This window comes from Neovison vison, chromosome 12 (genome assembly GCF_020171115.1).
Source record: "Neovison vison isolate M4711 chromosome 12, ASM_NN_V1, whole genome shotgun sequence".
NCBI lineage: Eukaryota > Metazoa > Chordata > Mammalia > Carnivora > Mustelidae > Neogale > Neogale vison.
Window position 1 is genome coordinate 104639715 of NC_058102.1, and position 21115 is coordinate 104660829.

General features: G+C 48.3%; 1 protein-coding gene and 1 pseudogene across 1 annotated transcript in view; both read left to right on the forward strand.

Moving 5' to 3' along the window:
• The first annotated feature begins 354 nt into the window (after nucleotides 1-354).
• Nucleotides 355-21115, forward strand: part of CRACR2A (calcium release activated channel regulator 2A) — a 102319-nt gene continuing 81558 nt past the window's right edge. Inside the window, exon 1 of the mRNA XM_044226772.1 lies at nucleotides 355-487. The gene's annotated coding sequence lies outside the window, so the exon portion shown is untranslated. The remainder of the gene's footprint in view (nucleotides 488-21115) is intronic.
• Nucleotides 9638-9743, forward strand: LOC122892697 (annotated as a pseudogene).

The following is a 21115-nucleotide window of genomic DNA, read 5'->3' on the forward strand; positions in this document are numbered from 1 at the left end:
TTCTGTTGGAAAGGAGCAAGGGAGAAATGGATGTTGCTTAAGCACAGTGTCTGCTACAAAACCAGACCCAAATCCCAGCTGGAAATTTATTTGAAAAGCAACAGGATACAAATTAAATGACTTCAAAGGCCTTTTCTACTCTGAATATCTGTAATGAATTATTTGAAGTCAGAGCGAGGAGACCTTTCCCCTGTCTATTCCATCTGCAGTTCATGCCCGGACCACAGCTGTCCCTCAGGAGCTTGGCCTGGAGCCCACGTCACGTCATCGGGCTGCTGGTCAGGGGTGGAGTGGCCTCGACTTGCAGCTTTTCCTCATGAGCCCTGCCTGGGCGTCCACCTGGCAGTCAGCACAACCACGTCTCTTCCTCCTGGAGCAGCTGTCCGACCCAGAGGCCTGGACTTCAGAGAGATCTCCAGGAGCATTCAAGCCTGGAGTGCTGCCTCCCCAACCCCAGGCGTGTGACGGGCCACCCAGCTTGCTTACGGTAAGAATCAGAGGTTCCTTGAGCCAGGTGTGGTGGGAACCTGTGAGAAGGCAGGGCCAAATAAGCAAAGGTTCTGCATGATGATGCAGTATTCCTGCTGGCGGGGGGTGTCTCTGATTTTCTGGAGCCCCTCTTAAAAACTCTTGTAGTCTGCCCTGCTAACCTGCCTGGATTTTGAGTTTCCTGCATGTCTGGTTCGTGGAGAACTGTAGAATAGGATCTGAACAGGTGAAGGGGGCTGAGAAGAAACTGGTGGGAGAGTCTTTGACCAGGGGTAGCAGACAATGATCGTGGACAGCAGTGGATATCCACAATGGGCAAGGAGTTTAGGCTCAGCAAGGAACAGGCTGATAACTTCTAGAAATTGACTACTAGCCTGACATGCTGCCGCTTTCCCAGGTCTTCCAGACACACTTATCAGGAGCAGCTAAAATGAAACACAGTAGAAGATTGAGGCCAGATGGCCGTCCAGTGGGAATTTAGTTAGGGAGTTAGGGGTGACATCTGTGGCATCGGCCTGGGGGTGAGGTCATTCTTCTTTGGCCACATGAAATATGTTGTATTATATGTATTTTATATATATATATATATATATAATGTGTGTATGTATTTGTGTGTATTATACTTTTCATGTGTGTCTTAAATCTGCCATCACATTCTCAACTCCTCAAGGGCAGTCATGGAACATTTTCTCTCTCCTAAGTTCCTTACAAGGTCAGTGCTCTGTAATGATTGACTGGCTGAGTTTTTACTGCATACCTACACGATTGAACTCCATCAGCCCAGGTCCCAGAGTTTTCATCCTTTGGGTCAGAGTTGCCCTCTGTGCCTTCCCAACCACCTACTGAGCTGAGACAGCCTCAGTTTCCTCTGCTGGTGAGCTGGCCGGAGCTATTCATTTCCCATGGCAGCCATAACAAAGTATCACAAACGATTAAAAATGGCAGAAATTGATCGTCTCCCCCTTCTGGAGGATTCAAGTCCAGAGTCCAGGTGTTGTCAAGGCCATGCTCCCTCCCCAGTCTGTAGGGGAATCCTTCCTTGCCTCTTCCCACTTTCTGGGGGTCTTTCAGCCATCTTCAGCATTTCGTGCCTTGTGGCCATGTAAGCCATGCTCTGCCTTCATAGTCACATGGCTTTCTCCCTCTGTATCTTTATCTTCACATGACTTTTTAAAGATTTTATTCATTCATTTGATAGGGAGAGAGAGATTGAGAACATAAGCAGGGAGAGCGACAGGCAAAGGAGAGCGAGCAGACTTCATTCCAGGACCCTGGGATCATGACCTGAACCAAAGGCAAACGCTTAACCAGCTGAGCCACCCAGGCGGCCCCCACATGACTGCCTTCTTATTGGACTAGGGGCCTACCACACTCCAAGATGACCTCATCTTAGCTAGTGACATCTGCAATGTCTGTTTCCAAATGAACTCCCATTTGAGGTCCTGGGGTGAGGACTTCAACCGTCTTTATTGGAGATCGCCATTCAACCCAGAACACTAAGTGAGCTCATTCAGGGTGGCAAGACAAGCACATACGGAAGGCGTGAATATTGAGCGTCTCTTGGTACTATGCACATGTCCTCTGTTCTCTCTCCTCTGACATTCTCCAGGGGAGTCTGTGTGACCTGGGGCTTGGCTGGATGCACTGGGATACTGTGCTCCAGGGGACAACCTCCATATTCCTATCACTCTCCCTTTTTATAGGACAAATAGGGGAGAAGTCCCAATGGAGGGGAAAAACCAGACCATTTGGGTTTCAGGCAGCCTTAACTATCAAGGAAAGTGGGGGAGTCCCACCTCACCCTGGGAGAAGATGTATCCCTTTCCTATGGAGAGGAGCAGCTTCTGGATCCAACCAGCTCATTGCCGGGCAATTCACAGGGAATCCCAAATAACAGACGCTCAACAACCGGGTTGTTTCCAGACCTAGGAGAACTCGTTCCCTTTGCTAACAGCTGCTCCTTCCCCAATTTATGGCCCATCAGTACAGAAGTTATAAACCAGAGGCCTGCAGGCCTTTCCATGTGTAGCCTGAGGACGTCCTTTGTTCACAGCGGCTGCTGTATTTTTTTTACACGATATTTTTATATCCTTTTATGAATAGGCAATATGTTTACATAGTTCAAAAACAGAATCATTCCAGGAAGATATCTAGTGAAATCTTATCTTGGGCTGTATTTGTCTTCCCTTCCCCCTCCTGGGACAGTAATCAGCTTAAATTAGTTTTGTACATCCTTCTAGAGTTTCATTTTGCAAATACAAGTCCGTACAAATATACCTGATACCTCTACCCTGTTTTTGCCTATGATACACTTTTTTAAACTTTGCTTTTTTTTTTTTTACCCCCCACTTAATTTATCTTGGCACTCCTTTCCTATGAGTATGTTGAGTGTTTTCTGATTTTTTTTTTTTTTTCTGATGGGGGCATAGTGCTCCATTATAGGGATGTACCCTGATTAATTCAACCAAGCCCCTACCGATGGACACAGGTCATCATTTTCAGTCATTTGGCATTTATTATAGGTAATGGTGAAGTGAGTAAGCCCGTCATTCCAGCCCATGACTAAATGTGTATAACGCTGAAAAATTCCGAACTATCTTTGAATTATCAAAAGGACTGGAAACAGTGGGTTCTAATAACCATGGGTATGGACTGAGTGACTGCTGTCTGTAAGGATCCCTGACATTGGGACTAGCCTGTTCCCATCTAATGTTTCCCCACCCTCCCCCGACGTCTGTCGTCTAAAAAGTCTGTTGACGGCCACCGAGCATCACCACTGTGCTTCCAACGGTGGCTAAAGAAGAAAGAAGAAATCACTCAGGTACTCACGTCTCTTCAAACTGGCAAATGAAAGCCAAAGGTGGTCTTTTTCAAGAAGAAAAGGAGAGGGCGGATGTCTGGATGTCTGTGTGGGTGTGATTCTGCTTCATTTGCTCCTGACGTGTTGGCTCACCTATGTGTCCCTGCCATTTCGCCGCAGAGTAGAGGGGAAGGAGCTCTGCTCGCTGGTTGTCTTAGCACAGCTTGGGTAGACCCAGGAATGCTTGGGGACCCGGAATAAAAATGAGCTCGACAGTTGTTCTCTTACATGCCCTAGTTCACCAGGACCCCATGAGTTTGTGGTGGTCCTATTTGCATTTTGTAGACAAGGAAACAGTGCCAGGGTGAAGTCGCTTCACCAGGACTCACAGCACGAGTATTTGAGCCCAAGAACTTCTGGCTGTAGAACCTGATGCTTTCGCTGGTATTTCATGCTGCCTTTCAAATTTTAAAAGTGTGACTTAGAGCTATACCTCTCACCTTTTAAGCTTGCCATTAGTGGTGGCATGGTGATGACAACCCTGACAACGGTAAGGGAGCAGCTCTGAAAAGGGGCGAGTTGGGGACATGCCCTAAAGAAAGCTTGTGATGAGAATGCATGTTTGTTCTCCTCACGAAGGTGAGGGCTCGTCCTTTGTGGTCATGCTGTCATCGGCTCCATTGCCCCTTTTGCTCTTCCGGCCCCCTGACATGTACAGAGCCGCTTCTGAAGGTGAGGTGGCGTGCTAGATGTGTGAGGTAAGGGGAACGAGCCGCACCCCGGTTCTAGGAGCCTAGTTGGGCCACCTGGTCAGTATGGTGTGGAAACGGCATTAGGGGTCGGGCGAGGGCCTCCATGTGATAAAAGAAAAAAACTCACAGCCGCGGAGTGAGAAGGTGGGTGGCTTCCAGTCATCTTGAGTCTTTACCATTGCTCGATGAAGGGAGGAAGTGAGGGCCCGGAAGTAGAGACTGTGGGCAGAGATATGGAGCCATCCTCCTGCCCACAGCCCGGGGGGAAGCTGACAGTGGCCGCAGCTCTGCAGCCCAGGGGGCCCCTGGTGGGGAGCCTCAGTCAGAGTTGAAAGGCCGCCTGAAGGAAGCCTCCTCTCTCTTTTGCTGCTCCCATCGCAGCTTTTCTCCATTCTTGGCGGGGAGGGGGTGCAGTGTGAGGGGGAGGGTGGGTTAACATTTGAGGTGGGGGGATGGGCCAGGAGGGTGTAGTTCATAGGTCATTGGCTCTGGCATACTTTTATCTATTTATTTGTGAAGCTTTTATTTATTTAGAGAGAAAATACATGAGCAGAGGCAGGGGCAGAACGAGCACGAGAATCCCGGGCAGACTCCATGCTGAGTGTGGGGCCCGATGTGGGGCTCCGTCTCAAGACCCCGAGATCACAACCTGAGGTAAAACCAGCAGTCAGCCGCTCAGCTGACTGAGCCACCCAGGCGCCCCTGAATCTGACCTTTGAAGTCACAGGTCAGCAGACGGATCTGCCTGCTGGGGCTTCTTGTCGCAGGGACGCTCCCTTCCTGGCCTTTTGTTGCTGCCCTTGATTTTTCTTCTCCCCTCAGCTTGCATGGGACAGCATCGAATGTCTCTGTAGTTACCACAGAGCAGCGAGGGGCTTGGCTTTGCTTCACTCTCTCTCTCCGCGGGAGGCTGACCCAAGCGGCCTCCTGGCAGAGGGCGTGGGGAGGCAGCCAGTTGTTCTGCATTCAAACACCGGTCCTCCATGCAGCTGGCGAAATTTTCAAAACGGAGGTGTCGCAATTCAGGCCCCGCGAGCACTAGGGATCTGTTGCTTGTGCATCTACAGATGTGTCATGGAAGGCCAGTGTCTTCTGGGTAAAAAGCAGTATTCAGTCCTGAGGGAATACAGATTCGGGCCCTTTCCAAGGCCACAGCTGTGTGTACGTCTCTGTGCTGGTGGCTGTGTGCAGATACGAGAGCAGAACCCCATGTCACGGAGCTTAATGACAAGAACAGGAGCACAATACGCAGTCAACCGGCCTCCTTGGGCCTGCTTCGTCATTGGAGAAGCAAGGAAGGCTGGCTTTGGTCAGTATTCCTGATGGAGGGTCAGTACTACCCCCAGAAGGCTGCTTACAAACCCATTCAGTGTGCATGGGAATCACCTAGGGGTCTTGTTAAAAATGCACCTTCTGATCCAGTAAAGCTAGTTCCAGGCTTAAGATTCTGCATTTCCAAGGGACTCCCAGGGGCTGCTGCAGGCCCAGAGACCACAGTGCTTTGAGTACAGAAGCCCTAGAAAGTGTTCTGTAAATCCGTGGGGTGGCTTTGACAAATGCCCTGAGAATTTCCTGTGTGGGGGCTGAGGGTGCCGGTCGTGATTCCAAGTGCAAAACCCAATCAGTGAAGCACTGGCTCCTGCCCCGCCCCGCAAACTCAACCCAACTAAATAGAAATTAGTAATACTTTTCTACATAGTCATACTGAGAAGTTTTCAAGGAAGTGATCCCCAAAGCCCAGTGATTGAAGAGCTCGTTTTCAAGGAAGAAAAGCCTCAGCGAAATAAAGTGAAATAAAGACAAAATCTTGAAATGATTAGATAATTTCCCCACTCTGTGCCTTCTCTCTAGATTAGAGCATTTCCAAACATACATTTAACTGACAAGAGTTTCAGTGCAACATGTAGTTACTGCAAAAGCAAGGAGACCACCCACAGATTTGTAACAGGCGATTAGGACTTCATCTAACACACACAGTTGCAGGACGACACGTTATTAAATAAGCAGAGGCATGGGACATGTCACCATGTCAGTAACCTACTTTCTAGAAACTGCTTTTAAAATAGATCTAATATATGTATATGCAATTGTAGGACAATGATGAGAAACGTCTTGCAAAAAGTAGACATTACAATGATTTGCTTTGGGGTTGCCTTTCTTGTTCACTTTTAATTCTGATATTCCTCTTTGAGATGTATCAAACATTTTCTTTAAAAAAAGATTTTATTTATTTGAGAGAGAGGGAGAGTGAGAGAGAGACAGAAGAGAGAGAGAGAGAGAGAGAATGGAAAAGAGAGAGCATGAACAGGGGGAAGGCAATGGTCAAGACTGAATGTGTGCCTCCTCCCTCTGGGTGGGATTTCCAGATTGGAGACAATGTTTTCCATGATTCTTCGTCACTGCCCTGTCCCGTATCGACATCATCAATTATTGTGACCCTGTATCAAGTTTAACTCGTTCGCAAGAATAACACACGTCCTTGTTCTATCTACTTTCACGTTAGTAATTTTACCTGACATGTTGTCCATACCTCAGTCGAGGCTGTTTCCTCCTTGCTGTCGTCAGATACAAACCGGTAAGCGGGTTTGTTATTTCTCCTCCAAATATTTTTTTTAATTCTCTTGTCCTCTGTTTTTTTTTGTTGTTGTTGTTTTGTTTTAAATTTCTGTGTACTCCTCATATGAAGTGAATAATCTAATCTTATTCATCGTAAGCAGGTGTACGCCTTGACTGCTTCATTAGTGCAACCTGGGAGGGTCACCTCAGGCCACACGGAAGGTGTTTCCAAATATTCGTTAGAGGAACAGGGTTATTCTATAACAGCATGGATCAGAGAGTGTGGAGGTCTCTAAGGTCTCTGACTTTTGTGCAGCATGAAAATACCAGTAGATGGCAGTCTGATCTGTGACTCCATGGAAATAATCCTGGAGGAGAAAGCAGGAAGGTCTATGTCACTCCTAGTGTCTGCTTGGGTGAGATGTTATGAGTCCTCGGGACTTGGAACAGCGGTTCTCCCCAAGCTGGTCCAGAGAAACCAGGTAACTTCAACAAAAAGAAACACAAAAGCCCACAAATACACTTCACGCCTTGACCCCACCCAGGATCATCGGTGACTGAATCTCTGGATTGAGGCCCGGGTGTCTAGAGTCTACAGGTGTCTCCAGAGGAGGGTTGAGAATCACTGTCTCGAGTGGGGTGAACGGTGAAAAGATAGGTCCGCCTCCTAACCTACCAGGCCTAGGAATGTGACACTATCAGAAGAAGGGGTTTTGCAGGTGTAATTAAGTCACAGATCTCCAGATGAGATCGTGTTGGGCTGTGCATGGAGCCCTCCATTCAGTGACAAGTGTCCCTATAGACCTTTTGGCCCACAGAGGACAGACATGGAGAAGAGAAGGCCATGTGAGGACAGAGGCACAGACTGTTCTTATGGAACCACCAGAAGCCAGAAGAAGTAAGGACTGATTTCTCCCCTAGCGCCTTTGGAGAGGCCACAGCACGTGGACACCTAGATTTAGGACTTCCACCCTCCAGAACCATGAAAGAACACATTTCTGCTATTTTAAGACACCTGGTTTTTGAGGATTTGTTATGGCAGCTCTAGAAAACCCAGACACTGCCTGAAGGGCCGATAACATTTGGTAAGACGGAAGAAACATAGGAGGTTTTAAAATTTTTTAATTTTTAATTTTTTAAATTAATGTATTTATTTGAGGGGGGGAGGGACAAAGGAAGGGGGAGAGAAATCCTCAAGCAGACCCCCTCCTGAGCAGGGAACCCAACGCGGGGATGGATCCCAAGACCCTGAGATCATGACCTGAGCTGAAATCAAGAGTTGGCCACTTAATCACCTGTGCCCCCTGGGCTTCTCAGGAGTTTTTAAGAAATGGCAGCAAAATGAGTGAGAGCAAGAAGGCGCGGCTGGAGGGAGGACAGATGGCAGGACAGTGAGAACAGAGAATGGCCTTCTAAGATGAGTAGAACAAATTCTGCAGGGAGCCCATCACAGAATCCCTGGGCATGGACGATTCCTGTCCTGAGAAAGATGCCCTCCTCTCTGTGCTGGTCCATCCTACTTGAGGAAATCACCCTTCTGTGCTTCTTAGGAATGCAAAAGGCACCAGAAGCCCAGGAAGCGAGTTTGCATCTCCTTCTGCATGTGTGGGAGCCGCTGAGGGGTGCTGAGGCAGGAGGGAAAGGGCGATGTTTTAGGGGCACCCTCCTACCTGGCCTGGAGACGTGTCCCTGAACACTCACGTTTGGATTCCTATAACTGGTCCCTGAATCCGTTCTGCTCTCACCTCTTCCCGCACCAGCAGTGCCCCCTATAATGGGGGCTTCACAGGGGAGCAAAGCTGTTGTTTTCCAGTGCTGGAAGTCTGGACGGTATTGCTCCTGCTCCGGGCTGGATCTGCCAAGGTCCTTGACCATTGATCCCACTGCAGAGCTCTCAGTGCAGTCATATGACTCCTGATGAACTCCGGGGGGACCATCCTCAGTCCTCCGCCCTGGAAGGAGAGCCACCAACCTCAAGGCTCCTGCAGATGCAAAGGCATCTTCATGGGCACGGCACAACGGAACAGGGTTCCATGCCCTACGGTCCACAAACGTAAGCAGGGGAAGTTGTTCATTGACAATGCCCGCGAACTTGGTGTCCTCATTGACTTTCCCGGCTGGCGCGCAGAAGCTGAGGTTGAGGGGGTGGGGGACGCCCCAGACACAGGCTCATGGATCACATGGCTGGATCTGGTGTGAGCATTTCCCAGGCATCGTCCTCAACGGCCAACTCAGGGAGGACCAGTAATGTGGGAGTAGGGAGGTCACCTGAGTGCAGTCGCCTTCAGGGTAAAGAAGCAATCACACACAGCCTGGCAAGAGCCATCAAGGGACTGCAGTGCCCTGACCTGGGGGGTGGGGGGAATGTGGGCACCTGGATTGGGGCAGAGAGAAGAGGAAACAGAGGAGAGCAACCGACCTGTGGTTATTCTTGGTCTTCAACTGTCAGCTCTGTTGGGGATGTAACATTACCCACTGTCCCAGAAACGAGCAAAGGGCGTAAGAACTCTTTCATTTTATTTTCTGGGAATGAATGCCTAAAAAGGAAGGAGGTCACTTCCTTCTATGGACACCACCTCGGGCACCATTAGGTCAGTGGCTACTCTTTTAACGTTGACGGAGAGGCACCAAAACGCTGGGCGCCGGTCAAAACAAAGCTGTTAGCCTCAGGAGTAATTCTGGGATCCGCCGGATAGGATGTCCTGCTAGAGGGCATCCCGGGCAGCTGCCTGCTTCCAGGAAGCTGAGCACCCATCCCTGGCCTGGACTGTGAAGGGGAAGAGCATCTTCAAATGAGATGTGGGGCCAACGTTCGGGAGCTGGGATGGAGGACCACGGCTGGTGTCAAGGGGCACTCAGTTGCCCCTTCCTGTGCCAAGGCCCTCACCTCACCTTGACCCTAAGGCAGAGCATAGCCTGGGGAGGGGCTCTTTTCCCAAGTCCTACTTCTGATGGGCCAGAGCTCTCCCAAATACCAGAGGAGTCCCCGTGGGTGCTGTGTGTCCCTGGGTTCACATCAGAAATAATAAATGAGGCAGCTATCGCTTCTCGGCCTTTTGGCTAAGATCAAGTGTAGTATCTGTTCTTATCAGTTTAATAAATGAGGCAGCTAAGGAAGAGTCAGCCTTCCGTTCTGAGCACCGCCTCCAGAGTGCCCCTGCCCCACTTCCTCACTTCTGCGCCCTGAGCAGCTGGGTCAACTCAGGTCTCTGCAACCTCGAGCGGCTGTAGTCTCCTTGTTTCTGCGATGTTTCTGTTCGACCCCATCCTCCCCACTCTGTTCAGACTGGCCACTGACTGTTTGTCCTGCGGGAGGTTACTCCACCTCTTCGAGCCTTGTGTGTGAACGAGGGTGGACAAAACCGCAGAGGATTATAGGTAGGACCCGTGTAGACAATGTAGTCTGGCAGCTAGCGGAGGGCTTGGCGCATATTAACTGCCTGAAATACATTCGGTTCTGGATCTCTTGGTGACTCCCACTCCTTACAACCTACAAAATCGAGTAATCCTCTTAGAATTCAGTTCACCCAGGAAGCATCTGTTGACTCCTGTTAATGTGCTAGTTGTTTTATGTTAGGTACTATGGTTACAGAAGGAATGATCCATGATCCCCTACCTCTGAGGGCTAAAAATTTCGTGGGGGAGAGACGTGGATACAACCAAGGATAATGCCGTGTGATGAGTGGTATGCTAGCAACCAACACGAAGGGCCATAGGAACACAAAGCATAAGCCACCGAGTCTACTTGGTGTGGCATTCGAGGCCCCCCAGCACCGAAGCCCTACTTCTCACTCTAGGTGAGTACCTATGCGTACTGTCTTCTTACTCACGTCTTCCCAAATCGTCCTCTCCATCACTCCAGCTCTGGGGCCCATTTCATGCTGCTCCTTTGCTTGAGGTCGTCTCCCCTTACCGGACTCCCCAATTCTACCTATACTACAGGGCCCATAGATGTGCCCTGTTCTCCACAAAGCCTATCATCCAAATAGTTGTCCTTTATAATAATCTGTTGACGTTTTTTCTTGAGAAACATGCTGTATTTATAAGCAATGTATGTTTATTATAAAAAGAACTATCCAACAATATAACAAATAGTAAAGAAGAGGAGAAAAATTACGCATAGAACCGATAAGCAGAGGTGCTCACTTAACATTAACATAACATGACACTGGGGTATATTTCTTCCCATCATTTTTCAGGACACACACACACACACACACACACACACACACACTACCTTTCCTCATTCAACCTTAACGTTTAACTTTGTCACATACATCTATCTCCATTAGACTGTGAGCTTCTGAGGGCTCGAGTAATGGGCTGCTCACTTTTTATTCCTGGCACCTGCCATGTCTTGCTCTAAGGGGTCCCTCCGTGAGTGTCAGCTGAAGAGGACCTCCAGGTGAAATCTGTTTGGCTTTGGAATGCAGCATACCCCTCTTTGGAAAAAAGCAGATTTCTTGTCCTGTTGCTTGCTGCTTGCTCAAAACTGGTGTGCATTCCTCAAGCACAGGTCTGCTGGGTGACAGGGAAGGCAAGAGCCACAAGTGGCTGCGACACGGGTGGGTGATGAAGTGTGTTCTGTGCCCTGTGTCTGCTGCTTCGAAAAGGCAGCTCTACCCCTGGTACCTGGCGGAGGCCCTCCTCTTGCTTTGGAACGACACGGTTGAGTCTGGTAAATCTTTTTTTATCCTTTCTGATCAAAAATAGTGTTGGCGTTCCACCCCGGGGTGGGGAGAGGTGGGCGAGATCTTCTCTAAGAAATCAGTTTGGCCTGGAAACTACTCTTTTCTTAGGTTAAAATTCATGAGCCCTTGGAGCCAGGGTTGGGCATGGAAATAGCACCGGCTCTATTCCAGAAAGTTCCGCGTAGGGAGGCTGGGAGCAAGTCAGGAGGAGAATTCACTCAGCGGCCCACAGGTGAGAGCCACGCAGATCACACAAGCGTGTTTGACTGACATAAAAACGGCCGAGAATGTTCACAGAGCGGCAGGATCCCTTCAGGGCATGTGTGGGAACATGAGAGGCTGTGGTATGTTGAGTACCTTCCCTTTTTTGAAACAAAATGTAGGGAATTTGTCGGTATAGTTGGCAAGAGAGTGGAGGCAGATGTAAGGGAGACAAGCCCGTTTGCCTTCGGAGATTTTTATTTGAAGATGGCAGGATGTTTGTTATTTAGATGTCTTTTTTTCTTTAAAGGATCTGTGGCATAGGGGAGGCTCTAGCTAGAATTAAATCTCTCTGAGGGAATTTCATTACAAGATCAAGGAAAAAGATCGCAAGGTTTTGGCTTCTGATGAAAAGCATCTAAAACTAAGTAAAATCAAAGCGGACCCTTAAACAAACAAATTATTGACTGGGGCAATATGGAGAAATCTCAGCCAGAGAGCCTCTTTGGGAACAGAAAAGGAGACTGAGAAAATATTTAGGGCTCAACCTCCTGGCTTGGGATTTCTTCTCTCTACCCGCCAGGAAAAAGAAATTGATGCAGGCTCGTGGTTCCCACAGTTCAAAAGAGACGAGGAGCCCAGGGCCCAGGGAGGCAAAGCCCCTTGTCCCACTTGGTTTGAATCTGGCCATTTTGGGGACACATTGTGAGTACTTTGTCCAGACTCAGGTTACTCAACAGTATGAAACCCACACTGCCCCCAGACTGCCTCAGGATTGTCCCCACCTCCTCAAGCCCGGTCTTCAGCTCCTCACACGCTTGGAGGCTCCCTCATCGAGTCAGGCCCTGTTCCACATGCTGGGGACACAGCAGTGAGCCAAAGCCACAAAGCCTCGGCCTTCGTGGAACTCCTATGGCCAGAGCAGTGCTGTGTTGTAGGGATCGGACATGGGCCCCACGTGTGCTTGTCGATATTCTCGTAGCCGCATCAGGAAAAAGGAAAAGGAACAGCGGAAAATTTAATTTTATTAACATTTCATTTGACCTGCTATAGCCCAAATATCGTTTCACACGTAGTCAGTCTACAAATGTGTCAATCTGGTGTTCGACATCCCTTTTTTTCTTGCACAAGGTTATTCTTAATGCTTCTCGAGGGGGACGGGCCACCTTTTGGGTGCTCAGGGGCCGCCTGTGGTTTGCAGCTTCCGTAGTGAATGGAATCCATACTCACTGAGCGCTAAGTAAGGGTAGGCCCGGTACTAGGCCCTTCATGTGCTCTGTATCTTACTATCTTCCGGACAACTCTATGAGACAGACTCCGATTACCCATGTTTAATGGAGCAAGAAGGTGGCCCAGAGAAGTCAGATAATTGGCTGAGGGTCACCCACGTCGTGAGGGACAGAGCTGGGACTTGAACCCAGGGCCATCTAAAGCCCCAGACTTGGGTTTCTCAAGCAGAGAAGGCACAGAACGAGATCCGGGATGAGCACAGCTTCCCAGGACCTTCGCCCAAGGCTCCCCTCTGCTACCCACAGGTCACACTGCCCAAAGTGCCTTGGAGATGCGGATGTCATTGAAGATGCCTCAGTGTCACACGGAGAGGTGTCTGGGGGATACGTCTTGTCCAGGAGGCATGGCCTGTCCTTACCACAAATAAGGCAGCACAGCCTTCGAAATCCATGCAGCAGTAGTTACAAAAGGCTTTCTGGACTCTCAAGCCCCATATGAGAGTTTGCTACCATTATTAAATATTTATTGCTGCTGTTACCTTTCGGTGGCTGGTGTGCGCAGGGCAGTCCCCAGAGCCCAGATCCCCGCTGCGGTGCTGTGATAGCAAACGGCAACTAAGAACAGAACCTGGCGTGAATCTTATGTCCCCAGTGCCTCCCAGCGCCTGGGAGCTTCTGAGCGTCATGTATGGATATATTGTAGAAAAACCCCATGCATGGGTGTGCTAATTAGCCAGTCATGCTCATTTGCCAGCCGGACTGGTGCTGAAATCAGTCTTTATGTTCAGCCTTGTGTGGCCAGCAGTGCTCCTTTGAGCACAGCTAGAGGGGACGCTTCAAATGCTTAGACATGCTGGAGGGGCCTTCCCGCTCCAGTTCCCAGATAGGTGAGAGGCCAGGATGCCAGCCTCCAGGGTCTGGAAGAGAAAGTGGCCCAGACTGTTCCCCAGGTTCCCGGATATCCTGGTGTCCTTGCTAAATGAGATTACCCCAAATCCCATTCCCTCTCCAAGGCCACTCAGTTCCCACCTTCTGGGCGGAAGACTTTCCTGCTGGCCGGCCCCTTCCAATCCTGTCCCACCTGTAACGTCCTGCAGTCCCGTGGTCAAGCCCGTGCCACCCAGACAGGGAAGCCCCTTCCTGTATGATTAAATGCACATTGTGTATGGCCCTGCTCTTCTCTCCTGTTCCCAGACTTCTGAGAATGACCTCTAGCTCTGATGATGCAGTAGGTCAACTCTTCTCTGTCCCAGAGAAGGATTCAGGGGCTGTTTCATTACTGTTAGCATGCATGAAGCCCTTAATTAACTTTTCACGTGGCTTTGCCCACTGCCTCTCCATCCAGAATATGCCTTTTCTGAGGTTTGGGCTGTTGTCATCTTGGCCTCCAACTAGAATGTCTGCCTGACTTTCCTTGGGGACTCCGTGACAGTGTGTTGCTTATTACTGAGCTAAGGGCTAGTTGTGCCACGGTCCCAATCCACTCCCTTTGGTGCTAATTTTTTTGCCTAACTCTCTTCACTTTTATTTCACTGTGGTTACGTTTGTATCATATATTCATTCATTAGTTAAAGCCTCTTCCCAGCCCTGGGGGACCTTTTTGATTCTCCACAGTACCTTGAGCGCCTAGTACGATGCTCAGAACCTGGCAGGGGCTCAGTAAAGACGAGTTCAGTAAACGCACATTTGAACGAACAAGTCAGTGTGGTCCCTGTAGGGGAGGGTGAAGGCAGAGGGAGAGGGAGTTAGGACCTGGGGTGCTCAGAGGCTTTCTGGAGGCTTCAGCTATAAAGAGAAATGAGGTCAGTTTCCAAAGGGCAGGTGGAATAATGAGAAAACATCCTGGCCGAGGAGTCAAGGACCTAACAGTCAAGTATTCTCCTGCACTGAGGTTTATTTTCTGCGTAACCTTGAGAAAGTCTCGTGAGGGTTGAGAGACAATTTGGTGCAATTGCTTTATAAACCACAAAGTGGTGTGGTAAGATGTTATTTACCATCCTGAGATCTGGTCCCTGCCTAGCTGTCCAAATATATTTCTTTTTTTTTCTTAAGATATTATTTATTCAATTGCAAGAGAGAGAGAGAGAGAGTGAGCATGATCAGGGGGAGGGTCAGAGGAAGAAGCAGACTCCCCACTGAGTAGAACGCTGGGCTGAATCCCAATTCCAGGACTCCGGGACAATAGCCTGAGCCGAAGGCAGATGCTTAACTGACTGAGCCACCCAGGCGCCCTCTCCATTGTATTTCTTATTAATTTGATTTGGCGAGGCTAATCTTCTTATTTAAAAAGAGATTTTTTTCCATTACTGCCAGACTAATACCTTGTAATAATAAAAGCATTAGCAAATTCAGAAGAAAATAAAAATAAATTCTCTCTGAAGATTACCATCTAGCAATAATACTATCCATGTCTCTGTGTACAGCTCAAGTAATTTTTCGTTTCTAAATAGATATGACCTAAGCTTCCCAGGTACCGGCAGCTGGGGGCAGATGGGGTAACATTTCCCTCCTGTTCTCCCACTTGCAGACTTTGCGAAGGCTGCTGCCTGGGAAACCACTAGAGGGTGGAGCCTCCCAGCTCCGGGTGCTCGCAGCACCCTTGGCAGCGATGTCAGTGAGGGGTACGGAGAGGTGACTTAGGGTGGGTGGGTATCGTCTTCCGGCGCTCGTCACTATCTGAAAGTACTTACAGGGTTTATGGATGTGTTGTGTCTCTCCACTGGAATGTAAGTTCCACAAGGTCAAAAGCTTGCTGGATTTGACTTCCTGCTGCCTTTTGGCACTTCAGACAGTACCCGCACATAGTAAATATGTATTGGATGAGGGAAGGAGCGCCCAAGTGCCGTATTACCCCTCGTAGAATAGGAAACGTCCGCTTTGGATGACTTGTGCGTATGAGCTGTACAGAGGCCAAATTCACTGGCCAGATACATCGGGTCTGCCAAATCCAGCTCTAAGTGGAGACGGGGCCTCAGCAGGGTGTGAGAGATAATCCTAGCCCCATGGAATCACCACTGCTACCTCAGTGATTTCAAGCTCACTCTCGGACCGTGCTATTTAGCTCGTGGCCAGTACTTTCTGCAAATATCCTCTCCAGGTCCACGGTCGTAACATCCCCATACTGCAGTCGATAAGGTCGCCTACCTTCTCCTTGTCCCAGACCCGTTCTCCCTCCAGCACCTCTCAGCTTGCTTTCCTGGTGGGGCTCTTAGGCTTTTCTTGGAAACACTACTGCCTTGCCTTCTTAGGTAAGACAGTGATACTGGTCGCAACTCTGCATGTGTGTTTCAGGGAGGAGCTTCGGCAGTGCGGATGGCATCTGTAGGTGGGTACGGAGGAGCTTCAAGAGCACTGCTGAGAGCTCGGGCTTTGGGAGGGGCTATTTGGTTGGCTCTAGGCTACCCCTTCCCATGATCTGCCTTCCCTGGCTGGACACAGTGTCCCGACTCAGGCCACTAAACACACTTCCCACGGCTACCCCTCCCCTTCTCCTCCTCTCTAAAACCTGGAAAAAGATGGAACTAGGCCTGTTTTCTACTGGCCGCTCTACTGGGAGGGGCATTTCCTCCAATGTTCCCCAAATTAGCACAAAACCTGCCCTTCCTCTGTGGCCCCCTGGTGGAAAACAAGGTGTGATTCATCTCTGTGTGTTTCCAGGCGGGATTCAGATTTCCAGTAGCAAGTGCCCTCCAGACGTGAGGAGTCACACATCCTCTGCCAGGTCAGGACCCGCGAAGTGAGTGAAAAAAACCAAAGGTGGGAAGACTGCATCCCCGGTCATCTGGATTCAGGCCTGGGGTGGTTCCGCTGCTCCTGTTTTTAGTATCTGTGGGAATCATCGGCAAGTGCTTCGATTAGAAAACCCGAGTCTTCAGACAGGCCATTTCTCCCATGTCTTCTTGGGGACAGTTTCTTTTGTCTTTTTTTTTTTTTTTTTTTAATTCCAGCTTTCTTGAAATACGTTAATGAACATATAACATCGCATAAGTTTAAGGCGTACAATAGAATGATGTCCTATATGTATAATTGAAAAATGATTAGCACACTTAGTTTTGTTCACACCTATCACAGCACAGAGTTACGGTTTCCTCCTGCGATAAGAACTTGTAGGTCTGCTCACTCACCCGCTTTTAAATATGCAATATTGTACATTACACTTGTACGTCACATCCCCAGGATTTGTTCATCGCATAACTAGACATTTGTGATTTTTGACCCCCTTCACCCATACCCCCTCCCCTGCCCCCGCTCCCCACCCCCGGCAGCCACCAGTCTTTTCTCTGCTTCTATGAGTTCTATTTTTTTAGATTCCACCTATAAGAGAGATCATACAGTATTTGTCTTCCTCTGATGGATTTCCCTCAGCGTAACACCCTCGAGAGTTGTGTATAAATGTTAGTGTATAAATGTACTACGTGTATAATGTATAAATGTTAGTGTATAAATGTACTCTGGATTTTGTGTATTGTTTTGTATCCTGCGACTTTACTGAATTTTTTGGTCCCATCTAACAGTTTTTTGGTGGACTCTTTAGGATTTTCTGTATGTAAAATCATGTTATCAACACACAGATGATTTTACTTCTTCCTCTCTGGTTTGGATCCCCTTTACCTGTTTTTTGTGCCTGATGGCTGTGGCTGGAACTTCTGGTGCTGTGTTGAGTAGGAGTGGTGAGGATGGGCTCCCTGTCTTGTTCCTGATCTTAGAGGAAAAGCTCTCAATCCTCCACCAACCAGTATGATGTCAGCTGTGGGCTTTTCATACATGGCCTCTATTATGTTGAGGTGCCTTTTTTATACCCAATTTTTTTGAGAGTTTTTATCATGAATGGATGTTGAATTTTGTCAAATGCTTTTTCTGCATCCATTGAGGTGATCATATGATTTTATAATAATTCATTTCATTGATGTGGTGTATCATATTCATTGATTTGCATATGTTGAACCCTCTGTGCAACCTAGAGATGAATCCCACTTGATCATGGTGTCTGATCCTTTTAACAGGACTGAATTTGCTTTGCTAGTATTTTGTTGAGAATTTTTACATCCGTACTCATCAGGGACATGGGTACCCCCTTTCTTTTTTATTTAAGATTTTATTCTTCTACCTGAGAGAGAGAGAGAATGAGAGTGAGAGAGAGCACTGAGAGGGAGAAGGTCAGAGGGAGAAGCGGACTCCCCGTGGAGCTGGGAGCCCGATGCAGGACTCCATCCCGGGACTCCAGGATCATGACCTGAGCGGAAGGCAGCCGCTTAACCAACCGAGCCACACAGGTGCCCCGGGTCCCCCATTCCTTAAAACCTAGATGACAGAGGTCAGTTCTCCAACATTGAGGAAATTGGTGAAATAAGTAGATATCGCTTACATTTGTTTGAGCAATGCCTCTGCAGGAGAAAGTTTGTCATTTGTTCCAACTCTTTTGCATAGGGCAGAAAAGCCTGGAAACTTTGGTGGTCTGTGTGTGTGGTTTGCTGTTCCACAGTCACTCGCAGGAGCCGACGCCCCCATGGAGCATGCCCGCTGTCTTCTGTTGTCCTTCCTCTGCTCTCTGGCCTCTCCCCTCACAATGATAAGGATATATTTGTGTTTGTATATAGCATTGGAATTCACTTTCACATCTCGTGTTTCATCTGACCTTCCTCCGCTGGAATGGGTAAGAAACGGTTATTTGTACCTTTTCAGAGAAATGAACCCATTTTCCCAGCACTTGAATCCGATTTTTTGAGGCCTGCTCAGAACCTTTGAGGACACTGTGGTTCCTGCCAACCTCTTGATAGAGAAGCTTGAGACCGAGCAAGAACGGGTAACAGAGAAAGACCAGAGAAAGAACAGAGGTGTGAGGAGGCAAGGTTAGGGACCGTTGGCCAAGCTGCAGGGTAGGCTTATCTCTGCAGTCAGGAGTCATCGTTGTCCTTCTTTCCCTTTCCTTTTCTACCAGCCATTAAAGTTCATGATAAGACTATGCTATCCAAACTCATCATGATTCCTGCAGGACTGTGACCTGGGAGAAAATGTTTGAATTTAGCTCTTGGAGTATGGTAGAAGATACATGGCACCGTGGCCCTTGGTTTTCTTTTCTGCTACAGCTTCAATCAGAAACGAGAACACGGGCTCACATTTTTTTTTTAATTATTCTTTGTAGATGTTCTTCCATTTAGCTTTGCCAGTGAGCCAGATATTTTGCTAAGTGCAGGGAATGAGATGTGATCCATTCTTTCCAAGGCATCTGCAGGTGGTGTGTGAGAGAGAGAGAGAGAGAGAGAGAGAGGTTGAGAGAGAGAAAGAGAGGGATGGAGGAGCACTGACAAGCCAATCTCTACATGACTAATTCCTGCAGCAGGCTGAGTCTAGGACGCTCTGGGAGCCTTGAGGAAGAGCATGTAAGCATTAAAGACTGTGCCGAGGTCAAGGTGAATGCTCAGAGAAGGTGACCCTTAAATGGAACTCTTCAGTGTTCGTGGGACTTAGCATAGACAAGGGGAGGGGCATGCCCGGCAAGTAAACGTATGTTTGAAGATGCTGAGGCATTCCGCTGCTGAGAGGATAGGAAATCATTTGAGGGCAGCAAATGCAGTGAGGAAGGTGGGAGAAGAGGTCTGTAAAGAGGTGGTGGTCATCGTGCCAATGTCAGATTTATCCTAAAAGCAGAAAGGAGGCATGGTCAGGTCCCCTTGGTGATGCTGTCATGCCTTGCTTAACTGTGTTTGAAGTTTTGGGGGGTTTATTTATTTACTTATTTATTGGAAAGCAGTTTGGTAGTCTGTATTAAGAGCCTTTAAAATATACATATGGGGTGCCTGGGTGGCTCAGTGGGTTAAAGCCTCTGCCTTCGGCTCAGGTCATGATCTCAGGGTCCTGGGATCGAGCCCCACATTGAGCTCTCTGCTTAGCAGGAAGCCTGCTTCCCTTACTCTTTCTCTGCCTGCCTCTCTGCCTACTTGTAATCTCTGTCTGTCAAATTAATAAATAAAATCTTTAAAAAATAAAAAAAATTTTAAAGTATGCATGTAAAAATATTCATACCCTGAGGTTCAATAACATCACCTCTGGGAATAATACTTATATACTTATACTTATCACCTACTACATCCTGCTTATTATACCTTTTTTTTACCCTCTGTATATTATTTTACCCTCTGTATATTATTTTTTTAAAATTCTTATCACAATTCGGTAAGATGGGAATCATTGGTCCCATTTCACAGGTAGAGAAACTGAGGTTTTTAAAGAGTCAGGCAGGCTTAAGATTGAATTCACACTCTGTCGCTAATTAGCTGTTTTTCTGAGACAAATTACTTGACCTCTCTGAAGCTGTTCCCCCAAGGAAGTACTATTTAAAAAAAATAATGCAGACCAGAGTTAAATGCAAGCTGGGCTTTTTTGAGTTACCTACTCATTCAGATTATCTCTGCCAGAGCTGACCTCCATTTTCTTGAACATGTAAGATGAAATGAAAAAGCCAGAATTGGGTGGCATGAAGCACTGTGGACAATTGCCTTGTTTTGGGGGCCCATTCTCAGAGTTGCTTGTTCAGGCAACTTTCTTCGTGTACACCCATGTGGCTCTCATCGTCTACCTCCTGTATTTGTATCTTGTCCTCCTGCAAAATTGTAAATTCATTGAGAAAAGGGATAGTCTTAAATATATCTTTGTACCTCTCACACCGTCTGCCTGGTTCAGGGCTTTCCATGCATGGACCCATAGAGAGCCCAGAGGTTAGTTTTTCTAGAAGCAGTTAGGACATCACAATCCCAAGGAAAACCGAGACTCTGAGAGTAAAGGGCCTTGGTGGCGGTGGGGGGCGGGGGGAGGAGGAGGGCAGGATGGAGGGGAGGTGGGACACAGAGATCCATGGATATCTTAGGTTGGAGGTCTGGAAAGGAAGGTTTGGAATTGAGGAGACCCGGGAGAATGTATTTAATGTTCTCATAAATGCTGAGTCAAGAGTCATCTTAGTCTGGGTTCCCCAGAAGCAGATCCTGAGAGGGGATCCACATGCAAGCTGATGGAATTAAGGCAATGCTCCCGGGACAACATAGTTAAGGGTGGGAAGCAGGACAAGAGAGAAGTGGCAAAGGGCCATGTCAGGTGGCGTTCTAGTCTCAGCTTGGTCCCACAGAAGTGATCTAAGCTGTAAATCACAGCTCAGAGTTTGTCCCCGCTGGGCTTTCACGCTCTCCTCCAGTCCGTCGTTGGCTTCCCACTGTTTCGAGGTGACCAGGGAACCCGCACCCTTCTGGCTCTGTCTGTGTGGGCAAAGCCAGGGCCGGCCTTCTAAGAGGCACAGATGCAGGGAGTTAGAAGCAAAGGCGTGAGGACGCTGAGGGGAAGGACACAAATATCCCAAGGGATGTGGGCGGGGCATCAACAGTGTCAGCCCATCACTTCTGCCTCAAC